Consider the following 18,547-nt stretch of genomic DNA (forward strand, 5'->3'; position numbering starts at 1 on the left):
CAAATAATTATCTGCTAAAGTGAATTTTGTATCCTCATCCTTCTGGATTTTTCCGTTTTTCACTGAGTATCTGGTCTAACCGTATCAGATCTTCATTTTTCTGTGATTTGTCTATTACTTGAGCATTTCTCCAACATTGACTTCCTATTCTAAAAAATGCTGCATCTTTTGCAAGACCTGCAATTTCAATTTACAGTTAAATAGTATCAAATGTGTGTTGTGTTGTCCCAAATTAACATCTTCTGGAAATCAGTGCATGAGCAAAGACCTTGACCTTTTGAGAGGGGACAGCAGCTACCATTACCAGGGATAGATGGATGTTCAAGTGGATATTCATTTTATAAGTGGTAGTTTGTTAGTGGCCTATGTTCGTGTTTTGATGAGAGGGCCCAGTAGAATAGAAATTTTCCAAATTTGTAACATGGCCGTTCTCATTCAAAATCATATATCAAGCCTTTTCTTTAAGAAAGCATCCATTTGCTTGACACCACCACAGACCACCATTCATAATAAGTTTTCAGACTTTATGATTTGTGGCTCTTTCAGAGAATTACTTGAAGACTATTTCTAAATATATGTCCATGGGTAAAAATATAAAAGAAATGAAGAGTTGCCAGGTCTAACTACATATTTAGTTTTCAGACACAGTGAAAAGGCAGGTTGTTCCTCTTGGTATTAATATGGGGAGAAAAAATAAGGAAATTGGTGTTAAAAATACAGTGGCTTCACTTTGTGGACCCAATCTAATCAGAATCTAGTTAATTAGCATGTATCTCAATTAGGTTAGGTATATGGAGAAGCTTTAGGAAAATCTATACCAATGTCTTCATTTGTTTTGATGTCACCATTTGGAATGTAATAATTACGACATTTGATAATTGAGATCATGTCTATGAGTCACTTGCTTTTGCATCTATGAGGCTATCTTTCTTTCTTGGAGCTGAGTAACTGCATAATTAGATTGCCATTTAAAGAAACAATAACAGCAAAAAAATCAAATGCTAACTCAACTGACACATGGTAAAGAAGGTCTGTTGTTTGTATTTTAAGAGGACTCTACAGTAAACTTATGGCATTAATGAGATTGAATATATCATTTGCTGTTGTATTCCTATTAAATTTCAGCAAAATATTTATTAGCCTTATGTGTATTTTGAAGTTGTTTTATTTTGAATGATCAGAAAAACTAATCATATCTGCCAGGTAGTATAATAAAATAATAATCACAAAACTCATCCACTCACCAACACATTTCTTATGTTACACTATATATATCCAAGGTACATTTCCAAGTAGGTGGCATTCTACTTTCAGGTAGAATTAGGAAATATATAAACACTGGATACAATTTTGCACTTAAAACATTTTCGAAAGTTGGGGGATGTTGTGAATATTTCATGTTTTTACTTTTCCTTCCAGTATCTTAAGAGATATATACTTAAATCCAAGGAGAAACAACGGTTCCATTGACTAAGATGAATTAGTGAAGAGAGAACATAAAATTTGATCCCATGGTCAGTCTCTACCAAACAGATTTTGAAATATGGTAAATTATTCCCTCCATATCAAGTCTTCAATGTAATACTGAGTGGCTACTTTACCCAGTGGGTATACTCCATTGCTGGGTTCTAACAGTCTGGTACCCTTTTACTCTTTCAGTCCCGGGCTAGAAGCTTGCTGCTGAAACTTGTTCATATTTCTAGCTGTCACCTTCTTACTCCCTTTGTAATCCAAACTCCTCTAACGTGTTCACCTGACTTATTGGCTCATTTTTTATCTGTCCCATTTGCTTCTTAGCATTTTGGTAGATTTTTTCCCACTCTACCACTTGCTGAAATGTTTTTTGATAGATCCTTTGTGCTAATCTTATTTAAAAATTGAATGATTGTCTCTTAACCGTTTTGTTGAATGACTTCTCTTTGCCACAACAATGAAGCAGTGGAAAGAATACTGAAAACTTGATTTCAGTCTTGACTCTGCCACCCACAACAGACTGTGAAAACTTCTGACAAGTTATAAAACATCGAAAAACTGACACAGATTGCTGTAGACATACATCAAAAGATGTTATGATTGGCTACCCATTTCTTTTTGGAATCTTGTTTTCATTAGATTCTGCAAGGCTGACATGTCGTTTCTTCATTACTCCCTTTGCTAGCTTTTCTTACCCTGCTGCCCAACCATTGTTGTGTCCCAAGATTATTAGTCTTTCCCAAGACACTTGTTCCACATATGTCTGATGAACTCATCCATCTTAATTCACAATAAATTTTCTCAAAACTCACTGACTTATATCTTATCTAAAGCCTCCAAGAAATCCCTGTTACTACAGAATAGATATACAGTCTATAAATAAGCAAACAGTGAGCATTGCAAGCCCTCTGTCATCTGGCCTCAACTGACATTTCCAGTTCTACCTCCCATAATTCCCTGTGTGTCAGCCACTTGTAGTTCTCATTGCCCATCATTCCCTGCTTCTATTCTTTTGCTTCTGTTATTTTCTCAGCTTTTTCTTGTTCTCTCACCGTATTCTTTGTGTTATAGTTAATTACCATCCCAGATATGATTAGATAAACTTGAAATCAGGACGAGGGTTTCATGCATTTTTTAAAACAGAATCTAAGGAGACAGGATAATTCAGTATTATAGTGACGAAGAAATATGCAGAATGAATGTTTTATTTGGACTTAAACCTTTTGAAAATTTAAACTTCTAAAAAAAGTTAATATTTACCAAATTAATTTAGATTTTAATATTAAAACCATGAATTAATTAACATAGCCACTGGATCATTGATTTTTTTTTTAGTAATAGCTATATTAAGATATAATTTATATACAAAAATTCACCCTTTTACCTGATACAATTCAGTGATTTTTAGTATATTCACAGAATTATGCAACCATCTCCACTATCTAATTTTAGAACATTTTTGTCACCCTCCCCCCAAAGAAACCCCATACCCATTTGCAGTCACTCCCCATTTCCACCTTACATGAACCATAGGCAACTGTTAACCTAGTTTCTCTCTCTATGGATTTGCCTCCTCTTCTGGACATTTCATGTAAATGAAGTAATACAGTATGTGGTCTTTTGTGAAAGGCTTTTTTCATTTAGCATAATATTTTCAGGATTCATCTATATTGTAGCAAGTATCAGTACTTTATTGCTTTTTATAACTGAATAATATTCCACTAAATGGATATGCTACATTTTATTAATCCATTCAATAGCTGATGGACATTTGGGTTGTTGAATCACTGATTTTTAAAACTGATAAGGAACTCAGTGATCATTTGCTCAAATTCCCTTCTTTTGTGCATGTGAAACTGAAGCCCAACGATGTATTTCTAGACCTTTACCTAAAGAGTTATTGAGTTTCGTATTATATCATACATGCTAGGTTGATGCAATATGATGCAAGCATTCATTCATTCTTCTATTCATTCTTCTATATAGTTAATAGTCACAGAGCACAAAGTCCTAAAAATCTGGATTGCAAAACCAATGGTGTTCCTTATTTTTATGAAGCTTACAGTCTAGTGGGGAATACGCTTGTAATCAAATGATCACATAAATAAATGCAAAGTTAGAACTGTGATAAGGGCCATGAAGGAGAGATTCAGGAATTGACCTTGACCGGGAGGATAATTTACCTGTGATCTATGAGTAAATAATTATTAACCAGGCAAAGAGAAGACCATTCAGGTGGAGCATGAGCACATACAAAGGCCCTATGGTTACAGGAGAATGGCACGTAGGGGCAATTTCAGGAGGCCAGTGTAACGGGCGCAGAGGGTGAGAGGAGCATGGCATAGACTGAGGCTGGATGTATAAATAAGGCTAGGGAAATCAGTCTTCCAGGACAAGGAAATGGTTTTTGTCTTGTTCCTAAGAACACTGGATTGTTGAAGTATTTAAATCCCAGGGGTTAATGCAAGCAAAAAGAAAATGTGTGTTGCTTTACATTTCTGTTCCAGGGCTTAGATGCATGAAGTAAGGCACAACTTGCGGGGCAATGCCAAAACTCTGTTGTGCCAAAACTTGTGGTAGAATCTGTGGCCTTTAAAGTTTGTTTTTACTGAATTCCTTGCTACCCAAAGTAGAAACTTTTGTTATTTTCACAGAATAAACAGCTCCTTATTAGAATTCTGCTATTCAGTTTTGTAGAGAACTATTCTTTACAACCCTCCTACAGAATAGACAATCAAACCTATTTGGGAAGTAATAGATGTAAAGGCAACATTTTTTTCCATTGCACAGTAAGTCTGTAAAATCTAGAGTACAAAAATAGTTCTTTAAACTGCACATGGCTAATATCTAATTCCTTAGCCCAAATGCTTTTAACTTGAGGTCCGTTGGCTCCCAGGCAGTACACAACTGGGATCCTGGAAGCTTTTGTACAAATAAAGGTCATGTCTACTTTGGCGTCAATCCAGAGCTTTCATTAAATTTTATAAAATGACAGTCATCCACACAGAAAGCTAAAAAAAAAAAAAAAAAAAAAAAAAAAAACCAAAAATAACAGATTTTTTTTTGAGAAGGGAATCCATAAATTCTAGGAAGAAATATTTGGGCTTATTTCTCAATTGTGATCCCCCAATCAGGCTCTTATGGATCATGTTGAGTACTTACTTGTGAACGGGTAGATTCCTGGACCCACTCCAGACCTCTACAATCAGAATCTCTGGAATGGAAACCGGGACTCTGAATTTTTAACCAGGATCCTGGATGATTGTGATGTCTGCCCATGTCTGGAAAATTCAATAGAACGTAATAAATAACAACATTCTTTCTCTGTTAAATGTTTCAACAAACCATTCCTACAATTTGTACAATAATACTAGTACCAGTAACAAACACTCAATATCTGTTCAGACCCTGTGTATGAGGCTTTCTCTGGCCTACCCCTAGGCCTTAAAATTGCTTTACAAGGAAGACATATTATTATCCACAATTTAAGATGAAAAAATTATGGCTCAATGAAATTAAATAACATTCTATACAGAGCTCTAGCTGGCTCCAAAGCCATTTTTTTCCAATCTGTGAAGCATCCTCTTGCTGTACCCACTCTACTAGTTCTCATTGCAAGAAGTATCCATAAAAAAGAAAGTAAATGGAGTTATGTATGAGTCTAACAGTCCCACTTAGCATCTACCGAAATCCACGGTCATCAACAAAAGTACAGATTTATAATGAACAAAGTACAACACATGAGTCTCTCTTGCTAAGCACAACTGTCTGACACTTTTCTAAAAGCAGCTTCCAGAAGTAGCACTTTACATGCAGGAATAGTGTGAATATGAGAAACTTGCTTCCAGGTGTTACAATTTAACAAGCAGAGAATATAAAAGGAAACCAAATATTACATTATGTAAAGTGACCCTAAAACCTACCAGCATGGATCACTACCAAAAACAGGAAAAAAAAGAGAAAAAGAACAAAACTCTATGTAACCCTGTAAAGGAGCTGAAAGACAGGTCTGTTGGATTTTTTTAAAATACGAGTTTTTACAAAATTTTTGCCTCAAAGAGATGGCTCTGTGATATGTGTACTGTATCACTTGAATTATGCTTCGTTTCATTCAACTCTTTTACTGGGCATTGATAATGAAGTTATTAAATTAAAAAATATCCTGACAATCATCTCTGTTTTATAGGCTTTTACTTGAAAAGAATTCAAACCTTTTAGCCAATATAATAAAATCAATTCTTGAAATTTTGAGTGACAAAAAAATGCATTTTATAGTTATTACCCTAGTTGTACTTAAAAAATATTTGCATTTCATTTATGAAGTCATCAGATTAAGAAATTTAGCTTGACTTTTAAGGAGGCTTAATTACAATAACAATGATTTATTTTAAAATACCATCACCGATTATTTCTTTTTGAGGAATCAGATTTTAATTATTTCATGGAAATGACTTCATTTGTATGATGCTCAAAACCAACTCTCTGGGAAATTGGAAACCAGAAATTTCCCCTACGTCTGTTGTGACTGAGTTTGTCAGCTGCCATATAATGGCATAAGTGCTATTCCTTGTGGTTCCCACTGGAAACTGCTATTTAGTAGGCAACTATAGCAAATTATTTGTTGAATGAGAGAACTATTAAATAGACCTACCTACACTGAAACTTAGACTATTAGGTGATACTACACACAGTAGTCAATACTATAGTCGAGAACACGGTGAGAAAGAAATGGTGGATGTGTTTTGTGTTGATAGTGCATGGGCCCCTTCAAGGCATGAAAACATCCCATTAGAACAAGTTTCAAAGAGACTTATTTAAGGAGAGAGAAGCATTTAACTTTCTTCTGACAGAAGTTCCTATCTGTTGGTCTAGCAGCAGAGTTACATGTGTTTTCTTGCAAACAATTTAGTAGAATAGAAATCCGTATTGCAGATTTTAGTGTTATTTTAAAATCATATCAGGATCTCATGAGTCTGTGCTCTACTGTGATAGTTTTCAGTCCATTTCTGGAGGCTAATGGTAAGATTACCTTCTATTACACTGGGGTCTCATCCCCCTGTTACAGTCACCTGGAAGTCTCCAAAGAACCAGTGAGAGTGCTTTTAGAGCTTGAAGCAGACTTGCTGAGCAGAGGGAAAACCTATTCAGTTCATGCTAAGTAGATAGAGACCCCCAAAACATGAGGCAAAGAGAACATTACAAATGGCTTCCAGTCTCCTTTCAAACTGTTTTCTCCCCTTTTCTTCAGCTTCATGAGTTTGCTTTTATCTGAATGACTCTCAGTTTGGCATTACATTAAAAAATAGGATGGATGTGAGATGAACAAAGTAAAATCATAAATAAGTTAGGCAAAACCAAACCAAACCGCTGTACTGTGGTATCTGTACTCCTTCACTAAGAAGGTGCTTCTAAAGGCAAAGCCTGCTAAGGGTGAAATGAGGCAAGTCCGCAGGTGCAGGGGCACTCACAGAGCAGGCTATTACACTTCAGTGTTGGGGAGATCCCAGGAGGTGGATGGAAGCTGTCAGTGGGAGTGGGGGAGCCTGGCCCCACACATGCAGTTAGACAACTCTAACACGCCAAACGTGACTTTTTGTAATGTGATTGTTGGGAGTCATGATTTAAAAGACAATACATTTTGAAATCTCAATAATTCTGTTTAAGGACTGATGGTTGTTGCTTAGCCTAGCGTGGCTCTAAAAACCATTCTGAGAGTCTGAGGGTGAAACCCTACCTCTGAAGGAATCTTTTGTGTCTCCAAATACCAAAGGTGGCTGATGTCATCCCCTAGGGGAGCCCAGAGGAGCCCAGAGGAACCCAAGCAAAGCATCAGCAGCCCTCACATTCCTTTGGAACAACAGTAATTAGAACAGCTGGAATATTTGCAACTTCTTTGGCTCACTTGCTGTTTTTTTTTTTTTTTTTTTTTTTTTTTTAGCTTATACTTTAATCTTATTTTCATATGTTTTTGTATAAATCAGAAACAGGTGGCTTGATTATAGATGTTAAGTGTTTACTAGGAGCTTTAGATAAAAGGCTTTCCAAACATGGTGCTGTGGGTTCCCTGATTTCTGGCTACAGTCCCTTTCTCCCTATGCCCCTCCTCCTTCCTCTTCTCACTTCCCTCCATCCCTGTGGTGTCTACTTAAATCTAAGCCAGTTAAATAAAGCATAATAATAGAACACTATTCTGAAAAGAGCACAAAGAAGGGCAATTGCACTGCCACGGACAGAATAACAGAAGAAAGGAAAAACATTTCAAAGAGCTCCCCAGCAGACGTCTGCCTCCTCCTTTGACTATTTATAGGGAGGCAACCCCCCCCCCCCCACTACCAGCATCTGTATGCCAAGTCCTCCCCTTTTGTTTGGTGAAATCTTAATGATATATCCTTGTGTGTCTTAATATTTCTAAGATACTGATGAGAGAATTATTGTATCGTGTGCATGAATATTGTAGAATTTCCAGAACACCTGGGAGTGCTAAGATAGTGGATTCAGATACCATTCAAGGCTAGCTTTTATTTTGATATATCCTCTCAGCCAGCAAGTAATATTCTCACTCAATTAAGAAATCTTCACCTTTTAAAATGGATCATTACTGGCAATTTCTCTAGTAATAAAATGTTGGCTGCCACTGTTAAGAAAATAACTTGGGGAGGAAGACAGATATTTCAAATTAGCATTACGGAAGGGGTTGCCAACTTAGTCCCCACTGAGCTAATTAAGTTATCATACATTGCCTCTTAAACAATATGCAGCAAAAGATGAAGGACCTGAATCGGCTGGAGATCACCCTTAATTGTAAACTCTTCCCCAAGACTCCAGTGAGTTGATGAAATCCCTCTGCTTCGAGACCGTTTAGCTCTTCGGGCTAAAAGTAGATTTGCCTGAATTTCATTTTTCCGGTCAGATGACTGTAGCACAGCGTGTGTTTTCCTCTCTCTGGTGGAGTCGTCTTTTCTAAATGCACGCCTTTTCAAATTATCCAGCAGTCAGGAATGTCCTCCTCAGAGAGTGTGGGAGCTCAGGCAAAGCACATCATCAGTCAGCTGAATTGTGACTTCTGGAGACCACAGCTGGAATTGAAGTGCTTACATTGACCTCAGAAATAGCCTGGTGCTCTGTCGCCCAGGTTTGGCCAAATGTCTTTTCCGTGAAATCTCTGTATGCTGCTGTAGGTTGACAGATGGCTCCCAGCAGGTGAACTTGGGGCTATTAGTGAATGAGAAGCTTTCTTTCTCTGGCACAATCCTTCTCAAAGAAACCCTACGTCTTGAGCATTTACAAAAGGCACTTAGCTGCTATAAACAGAACTAAAGAGAAGAATCGAAGCATGAGGTCTGCTCAAGTTGATATGTCATCTTTTCACAAGGGTATAGAGTAGTGCTGAATGGTGAAGAAATCCTGTTTGAAGACTGATATTGGCACAGCACAGTTTTCCACAATTGTCAAAGCACTTCTCTAGAGATGATTTTATTTAATTCTTGCAGCAACACTATAAGGGAAATCTCAGTAATAATCTCCATTTTAGGTGATAAACCCGAGGTTCCAAAAAGTTGGAAAGTCTGTCCAATATATTCCACAGCCAGGTGATAGGCCAGGGTTCCATAGCCAAAGTTTGTGTTATTTTTATTTCATTTGCTTGTGTTTTTTTTGTTTTGTTTTGTTTTTGGTTTATATACCACATATGAGTGAAATCATATGGTTGTCTACTTTTTCTGTCTGACTGATTTCGCTTAGCATTATAATCTCAAGATCCACTCATGTTGTCACAAATGGTCCTATTTCATCTTTTCTTACTGCCGAAGTTATTTTTATTTCAAAATTTAATCAAACTCTAGTCAGAATGGTTAGGAAAACTAAACTGTTACCATTCTTTCATTTATTCATTCATTCATTCAACCTCTACTAATTATCCACTTTCAAAACAGGGAAACAGTTAAGCCAGGTAGATAAGATTTCATTGCTTGTAACACAGGAGTTAATATAAAACATCAGCACTCTTTTCTATTTTCTGTATTACATACCTCAATTTTTCATTTATTTGATGAGTAGTTATTGAACAAGTAAGTTAAGTACTTGCTAGCAGACAGAGAGTGCTGTATAGTAAATACAAAAGAAAATTGGCCCCTGCCCTTCTGGACCTTACAGATTAATTGGAGTTGGGTCGGGAAGACATTAAACAAATAAATAATACACAGTGCTGCTGATGGTATAGGGAATTAGACATTGGTAGGAATGTCAATTGCTAATACCTCTTGAGACAATTTGATAATATGGCAGCCTTATTTGAAGTGCATTATACACTCTTACGTGGTTTAGTCTTTTTGTCCTTCATTTGTATTCATTTTGAATTCAAAATACTATGAAAAAAAGAATTCATCTATTTGATAGAAACCAGTGGCTTCTAGGATTGAAATAAAGCAGAAGAAAAAGGGCAGGGATGTGAACGTCTTACAATTTCAAGGAGCCTTAATTCACAATAAAAGGTAGTTTATATGACAACCAAATAAGTGGTAGAAACAAGAGCCATACACCAGTGGACAGAGACATTCCTGGAGGTGTTTGAGGAGGACGTCATATAGAGGAGAGCTGCCATTCAACTACATGTTGACAAAGCGAAGGGAGGGAAGAGGGTGGGCAAGGAGAGAGGAAGTAAAGAAAACGAAGAGGACTTTGTAGAAGGAGAGAAGAAAAACAGGAAGCTGAATTGAAAAGGGCAATTAATAGGTCTAGAAATGAAGTCATCATGGAAGACATGAGGGCTTGTGATGGTAGAAAGTTGGGGATAAAGTTGAAAAAGTAGGGTGTAGCTATGGTACAGAAGCCCTTGAGGCCTGGCCTAGAAATTTAGTTTTTATCATTCAGATAAGTTTTGTGGAGCCTAATTGTGCCCTTGCTCAATTCCTTCTCCTTATACTACATGAACCTGTGTACTTGCATTAACTTATACTATTTAAAAAATTGTTAGTGTTTGTATGAAAATTAGAAACAAATGAACAAATGGTTTCTGTCCAGGAAAGAAGCGTTACTCAGATATATTTTGATTCAGAGAGGAAACAGCAGTGTAATTTACTGAGGATGCCAAAAAATGTATACATATTTTAAGAAAGGAAAAAACTATGACAATTGTAATACTCAATATATACCGATAACAAAAGATGAATACAAGTCACATTTGACTTCTGCAATTCCAAGACGTGCTCAAAGTGGTTACCATCAGCACTCAGACGCTTCTGATTACGGTGAACTACTGTGTGAGCAACATTGACCATCTCTTAAAATGTGTATACATTTTTTTGGAACCCCCAGTATAAATAAGTAAAAACAGTTGACATGTGTGCCCCCTTAATAACCAAGGGTCTCTATATTGCAGTGTCAATTCATTCATAAAATAAAATATTTATATTTATGTATGAAATTAGAGTCAGCGTGTATTAACAATTCAGCAAAATAAGTTTTCAGGTGATATCAGTTAGCATCATTTCTTTTCAACCTTTTTCAAAAATGAAGGAATTTGAATGCTACCCTAAAGTAGCTGCTGGACTCATCATCCCTCTTTCACTCTTGTGATAGAGGTTTGTACTGCTTACCAAACTCCATTTTATCCTACATTTTTCTCAGTCCCTTGCATTTAGGCAGAGGCATGCTAATGGTTAGTTAAGTCTAGTGGGCTGTGAGAGGAAGTGATGTGTGTCACTGCTGTGTTAACACATTTAAGAGCCAATGCATAGCCTTCCGGATGTCTTTCTCCCTGCTGCAGTAATCCTGGAGCCAGAGAATGTACCCACACCTGCCAGGTCACTGCATGGGAGAGACGTGGCCTGAAGAGTCACCCTGCTCACTCAGGATTTGTATGAACAGGATATAAACCTTGATTATGTAGAGACTGTGAGACTCAAGCCTGACTTTTCTGACTAAATCAATCCTTTATTCTTCACCTGTTTGTATCCTTTTTTACTGCCTTGAGTTATGTTGAGATGCTTTGAACAAGACTAGATAAGTTCTACTAAGTCAGCTTAACCCAGTCTGCTAGTCCTTGGCAATAGCCTGGAGTGGCAGGTTTGAGTGAAAGGTGGAACTCTTACTGTCTACCTTACCTAGATTCTCTGGTCAACTTGAGACCGTATGTTTTGAATAGAGCTTTTGTGAAGTGTCCTTAATTCTTTCAAATGTATGTTTTGAAGTATGTTTCTTTTGCAAGAAACATAACATTCCCCTAATAGAAAACCCCAAGGAAGAAATCTTTCTCTGATCTGTTCAACTATTCTTGGTTTTCATTTACCGTGACTTTCAGCTACTCACAAGGAGTGCTAATGAACTGCTTGTAAACCTGTCAGGGAACAGAAACTGTTTAGTAGAGTGTTAGACTAGATGATTTTATGTTGGTCACTGCTCTCCTATTTAAAGGCTGCTTGGACGGTGAAGAGTTTCCCAAGAGTATTGGAAATTCAGTTCTCAGTATTTGAAATCTTGTTTTCTTGGACCAGTGCACTGAATTACATGAACTGTTCAAAATCTCAGAGCAGATCGATAGAGGATGTCACGAACAATGTTTTTATTGTGTATTTGAGAGCTGAGTAGGCTAATGCTAGACAATGAGGTTAAGTTAGCCTCTGGCTATTCAGAATTCCAGCCACTTCAAGCATCTCAGTATTTAGCTTAGCTGATAAAGTCTATCAAAACACGAAAAATGGCCAGATGATACTTAGGCTAGACTGTGTTTCAAAGGTTAATGAAAAGTATATCCTGGCCTGGCAATGCAGGGAAGATTTTCTTGACTTTGTTGCTTAATGAAACATGTGCTCCTAATACCAGTTGAGAAAACCACATCTTGCCAATATTTTATTCACAAGATTCTACAAGTCTGCGTGAATTTATCATTCTAACTTCAATGACATAGGTGTCACATGACTTGCACATAAATATGCCAACAACCAAACATGTATCATGTGCGCCTCCGTGCATGGTGTGCACTTCCTTTTTATCTGAGTAATCAGCTGACCAAAATGATTTTGTTTATAGCTAAACAAGTGTTTATCTTGGATTCCTCAATAACTGATATGCTCAACTTACTTTGTGATGCCAACACAGTCCTATTCTCTACCGCATGTAGGCCAGCCCTGCAATATAGTTAACTAGTTGACTTTGTCAGATGTTATCAGTCATGAGTTTCAAGGATGTTATAACCCAACTTTAAGAGGTTCAGGAAAGTGTCGTAAATAATCCTGATAGAAAAAAAAAATGGAGTAGAGAACAGAGGCAGAACTGCAGCTGAGTAAATTTCCATTTGTTCAAGGAGCTGAATGTGCTGAATAATATATGTGCTTAGTAGTTCTGTCACCGGAGAGTGAGTCCTTCCTCGGCACGATGTCCAGGGCCTTGGTGTCTCAAGCAAAGAATTGAACGAGACACAGAAAGTGGTGAAAGAGTAGTTTATTAGAAGAGATAGTAAGTACACTTAGAAGCGGACTTGGACCCAAGCAGTAGAGAATGGCTCAAGGGCTCAAGGTGGCATTATTAGGAGAAAAGTACACTCTAAAGAGTTTGGAGCAGGCCCAGCAAAAGAAGAGGCTCAAAAGGCGCTGACTGGCTAGAACTTGGAGTTTTTATCCTTTTTTCTCTAGAATTGGCTGTTCCTTTCCAGGAGTGGGACCACTTGATTGACACCTGTAATTTGCAAAAGGCTGTTACCTCATCTTTTTAAACTGCACTGGTGTGAGTGGTGTGAGTGGCCAGTTTAATCTAGTTAAGTATCTTGTACCCATTTGTTTACAGTGAAAAGGGGAAGTTTTAGGCAGAGAGGGGAGGTCTTTGGGGCAGTTGAATACTATGGGTTATGCAGGAATGCAGAGACCCGATGCCTGTGTCTAACTGCCTGACTTGTTTTCCCCTTGAAAGACATGATCCCCATAAAATCTCTATGGGAAGTTGAGGGACAGAAGGTCTGTTTTTCTGTATCTGCTTCCTGCTGGGCAGGGAGGGGTGTAGAGCTGTCCCTACCCATTGGGGAATTCACAGAACTCTCACCCTATCTGACCTTGGATGAAAGAAAGGGGTCCCGAGATCCACCTGGAAGACCATGTTGGCTTCTTTGGTTGGGACTGGCTATCTTGCTGGGGTATCACCTGTTATCCCCAAGGCCCCTGAATGAGGAGAAATATATTTTAATTAATAAATCCGTTAGCTCTATAGAGCCTGTGGCCATTCAACCAGTCATTTAAGTGGTGTTAATTGTCCAGGAACTGGGCCCAGAATGGGTTGGAAAGAACATTAGGCTCCAATGATTACAATCAACAAGTATAACTGACCTGTGGGGTACGGAATGGCTTGGGAGATGTTGGGAAGTCACAGGCTTTTAAGCAGTTATCTGAGAGACATTCTGTGATTCAGGCTAGGAGCAATCTTTAGTCTAGGATTCAGAAACTGATTAGAAGAGTAATCAAAGCCAGGGGCTAAGGAGCTAAGAAACTAGGGAAAAGGAAGCTTAAAATTTCTATAGTGAGGGAGGCTTAAAACTTTTGTAGTGAGGGAGCTCTCCCATTTGAGTTCCAGTAAATTGAAAGTTGCGCTTGGTGAAATACCACTTCTCAGAGGAGCCACAAAGCTTTTATGCTTGAAATTGTCTTTAACTAGAGTTGTAAGACCTAAAACCAACTCTCGGGCTATAAGGAGTTGATATGTAGCTGAAAGGCGTTAGCCACTTTCCAGGTGTATCATGTTGGGAAGGGCATTGAAGTCTCTTGGCCTCAATTTTCTCTTCTGTAAAGTGGAGATAATAATAGTCGCCTGCCTTACAGGCTGATAGGGAGGAATAAATGAATTAATATATATGAAGTGTTTTGAACATTGTCTGGCTCGTAATAAATGCTGTATAAATGTTTGCTAATATGGTTTTAGGGATATTGCAGCCACTCTATATAATGTTTCAAATACTAAAACTGTGCCAAATAATACTCTTAGCAAAAACTGTGTGAAAGTAATTTAATCCTTTTTTTATGGAATAAAAATGATCACTTCTAACTGTACTGTGTTAATTTAAAATGACTATTCAATTTTATGTGCCTTATGGAATAGGCCATAAGTTGCTTTTTAAAAAATAAATCCCAGATGGTATTTATCTCTTTCTCATAAAGTCTAGAAAAAAAGATACTCATTTTAATTTTATAACAAACAAACAAAACTCAAAAGTCAGGATGATGTATAAATGAGGCATGATTTTTATAACTAATAGGTGTTAGGTACTCTCAATTTTCTAATAATCATCTCATTCTTTGGCCAATCATTTCTAAATTCTGTTGGAATGAAAGCAGCCTTTAAGTGTTTAAGGCTGGAATTTTACTCTCATTCATATATAACTGTTGAGTTAATTTTGGAAAGACTGAAAGACAGGGTATTATTTTTTTAAATATTGTTTTTAGTGTTACTCAAATGATGAATATGTTCTTTGATAATAGGTGTCAGTGAATGTTTTCTGTAAAGGGCCAGATGGTAAATATTTTGGGTCATATATAAATATGAAAAGGGCCATACAGTCTCTGTTACAACTACTCAGCTCTGGCAGTGTAGCATGAATGCAGCTACAGACAACACCGAAAAGAATGGACGTGGTTTGTATGCCTGTAAAACTGTATTTAGAAAAACAGTCAGTGGTAGGATGGATCTCGTCTATAGTCCATTGTTTGCTGATCCCTATTTTATAGAATAACTTTTTTCCCTTACTTTCACTAGGGTAAATGTTACATGCACACATATATAATCTGTACTTGCACATTTATGCACATGGATACACGTGTACTATGAAAATCATGAAGAGGAAGTGCAGAAAAATTCACATTAAGGAATTTATAGGCAATAAGGCATTTAAAGAGGGTATAAAGTACGATATTTTATACAACATTGACTGTTTTTATCAGGACAAGGTCCAGAGCTGGTCTACCATTTTATTTTTGTTTTAAAATCAGCCTATGAGGTTTAACTTGCTTTTCATTTAAAGAACCCATAAAATTCTTTAGTTTTAAGTTATTGTGTATAAATGTTATTATCAATATATGTGTCATACATAGATATATGTCATATATAAATGTATAAATATATAATATCATATATAAATATATTCTAAATTTGAAAACTACTGAGTTAGACTAAAAGTGTGTGGGGGGGGGCATGGTGTTCAGAGGTCTGGGCAGTCGAATGTTTTTCCTAAAATAACTGTCAGATTATTTGAGGAAATGGAGAATTCTACTGTGTTTCTTCTTGCCTACAGAATATTCTTTATTTTAAACAACTGTTAATCCTTTCCAACTTTAATATGCATTAACAGACTTGCTCTCTGCTGCCGTTGTGTGTGCAATGCTCACAGACTAAACGAGCTAACACATGTAAAAGCACTTAATCCAGGACCTTACCTGGTCAGTATTTGTCATTTTTAAATCAAACCCTTGACGGCTCGTATCCATATACACATTGTTCTTTGAAAGGTCATAGAAAAGAACTGAGCCACCTGCTTCTTGTCTTTCCAAGTTCACATTTCCTACTGGGCGTTGAAGAAGAGTTCATAGCTATCCATTTGAGTCTTAGGGCTTCTTCTTACAAAACAGCATCTTCCTTGAGAATATGATGGGGTCCACACTACCAGGAATGAAATCACATGCCCTGGTGCAAACACGTGGCGATACATAGATTTAGACCCCTATTGTAGGACCCCAGGACTACAGAACAGGCCTCATCTCTGCCTCTTGCATTTAAGGACAATTACTTATGTATGGATATCCCTTTGTAGTCTTTTCTGTAGATGCAGATGATTACACCTGCATCGCTTATGCGGTACATGACAAGCCTAGTGCCTTCCAGTAATTGTGTTTATTTCTAGGTACCATATAGTAAGACATATTGTTCTAGTGCTGTTTCTAAGCAGAAGTACTAATCCAGAGTGACTTTTAGGGTTCTGAATGTCAAAATAAGTTTAGTACCTATATAGAAAATTTAATGAGTTGTTAAAAAAAAAGTCCTCTTCATCCTGTGCTGGGGAGAATCAATACAAACTGGGCTAGAGGCCCAATCCTTTAAAGCTTACTGGATATAATTTACAATTTACCAGGATAAATATATTCTTTTGGGAGATGATACAAATGCCTGCTATTTATTAGCTAAAAGCAATTAAAAATTTTATTTTTCCTTGGATGTAATCCTTATGTAGCTTCTTCACTGGAATGAAGCTAAAAAGTGAGAAAAAGTATGTAGTAATTAGCATTTTTGCTGCTCTATTCCAAACACCTGAAAGAATGCCTAGCAGTTTGTAAATAATATATGACTATAAAGAACAACCATGAAATTCATCACATGGTCTCATAGTTACCCAATATAAAAAGAGAAAGACATGAGTTGAATTTGGTATTGATTTACGTAATGTAATTAATGTACATGGATCAAAGATTAAATTATTTCCTAAAATCTTTTTTTTAAAGTTTTTAATAAATTTATTGGGGTGACATTGGTTAGTAAAATTATATAGGTTTCAAGTGTATAATTCAATAATATATCATCTATACATCACATTGTGTGTTCACCACCCAGAGTCAGTTCTCCTTCCATCGCCATATATTTGACCCCTTTACCCTCTCTTACCATAGCTTCCCCCTTACCCTCTGGTAACCACTAAACTGTTGTCTGTGTCTATGAGTTTTTGTTTTCTTGTTTGTTGCTTTCAGTTTATCCCACAAGTGAATGAAATCATATGGTTCTTGACTTTTTTTTTTTTACAGAAAGAAGCCAGAACCTATTATCAACCCTTTGAGAACATAAGAAAACGAACTTTACCATTTCACTACTTCCTTGAATTGGTAAGCCCCTATCCTCTCTACAATGAAAGAGTTTTCCACAATTGTGAAAAAGAACTGTTAAACATATTTTTTAAAAAATCTGTATTAAATAAATATCAATTCATTTTGATAAGGGAGCAATACACATGAATTCTAGAGTTAATAAAGTTAGGATTATTAAAACAGCATGTAATACTTTAAAAGATTTAATAGTAAACAAATGAAAAGATCTTTTTTCTGAAATGAGGATTGAAATAAGCCTGTCATCCCTGCTAACAATACCAATAGTATTTTCTTATGTGCCAGACTTGAAGCTACATGACTTACTTTGCATAAATTCAACTATGTACTCCTTACAGTAACCCCGTGAGTAGATATAGGGATCATCCAGCAGAGTCAGGTCTATACAGGAGTTCACCCAAGGTTGAATAAATGGGTCTGGGAGCTGCAGACACTGGAAAGAACAGCAGCCCCGCTCTTATTATGGAAGTTTCATGTTGTGGGCGAAATGTCTAGCAATCAGATTCACCTAGGTTTTGAGTTGGTTCTATCTGAATTTAAGGAAGACAATAATATATAATACATTGCTGTATGAAAGACCTGTAGTAGGCAAACATTGATTTTATGTTTCTATATGTTACTTTGTGATAGTTGCATGAATAAATAAAGGAATGTATATACTGAGCTCCGTTTACAAACAAAGAATATTTTCTTTTATTTTATATCTTGCTTTAAATTCAAAATTCCTAAAATATAAGCAGAATAGTATTACAGAAAGAATACAAATGAATGATTTCTTATTCTAGGAAATGAAGAATGCATTTTAATTTAGTTTCTTTTTATTAGAAGTCTAGAATATCCAATTCTAAATTGTCCACAGAAATGTATCCTTTGCTGTTTTATTTCGTTGTTATTTTATTTTAATCAGGAAAAATTACAAAATTTTCAAAGATAAATATAGGAAATGTATAATAAATACCTGAGTATCTACTGCATGGATTAAGCCAGTGCAAACATTCAGCTTAGTTTGAATCTTTTTTAAAATTTATTTTTAAATTATAATTTACATACAATACTATGTTAGTTTTAGGTATACAGAATGGTGATTAGATATTTATATGCCTTGTGAAGTGATCACCAGTATGGTATTCAGATCTTTTCTAAAAGATAAACCATCACAGAAAGAGCAAAAGCGCATACCGCTCCCTTTCCTTTCTTCCTAGAAGGTGTCACCATCCTGAAGATAGTACAAC

General features: G+C 36.5%; 1 protein-coding gene across 24 annotated transcripts in view; it reads left to right on the top strand.

Moving 5' to 3' along the window:
* MAP2 (microtubule associated protein 2) overlaps positions 1–18,547 on the top strand; it is a 261,018-nt gene that overhangs the window by 150,563 nt on the left and 91,908 nt on the right. For 21 of the 24 annotated variants that reach the window (XM_088794145.1, XM_019726959.3, XM_088794140.1 and 18 more), the window contains one exon: positions 17,238–17,315. The exons of the other annotated variants lie outside the window; for them this stretch is intronic. The gene's annotated coding sequence lies outside the window, so the exon portion shown is untranslated. The remainder of the gene's footprint in view (positions 1–17,237; positions 17,316–18,547) is intronic. 24 annotated transcript variants of the gene reach the window in all.

This window comes from Rhinolophus sinicus, chromosome 17, assembly GCF_057876585.1.
Source record: "Rhinolophus sinicus isolate RSI-liver-muscle chromosome 17, RSI-T2T, whole genome shotgun sequence".
In the NCBI taxonomy this organism is placed as follows: domain Eukaryota; kingdom Metazoa; phylum Chordata; class Mammalia; order Chiroptera; family Rhinolophidae; genus Rhinolophus; species Rhinolophus sinicus.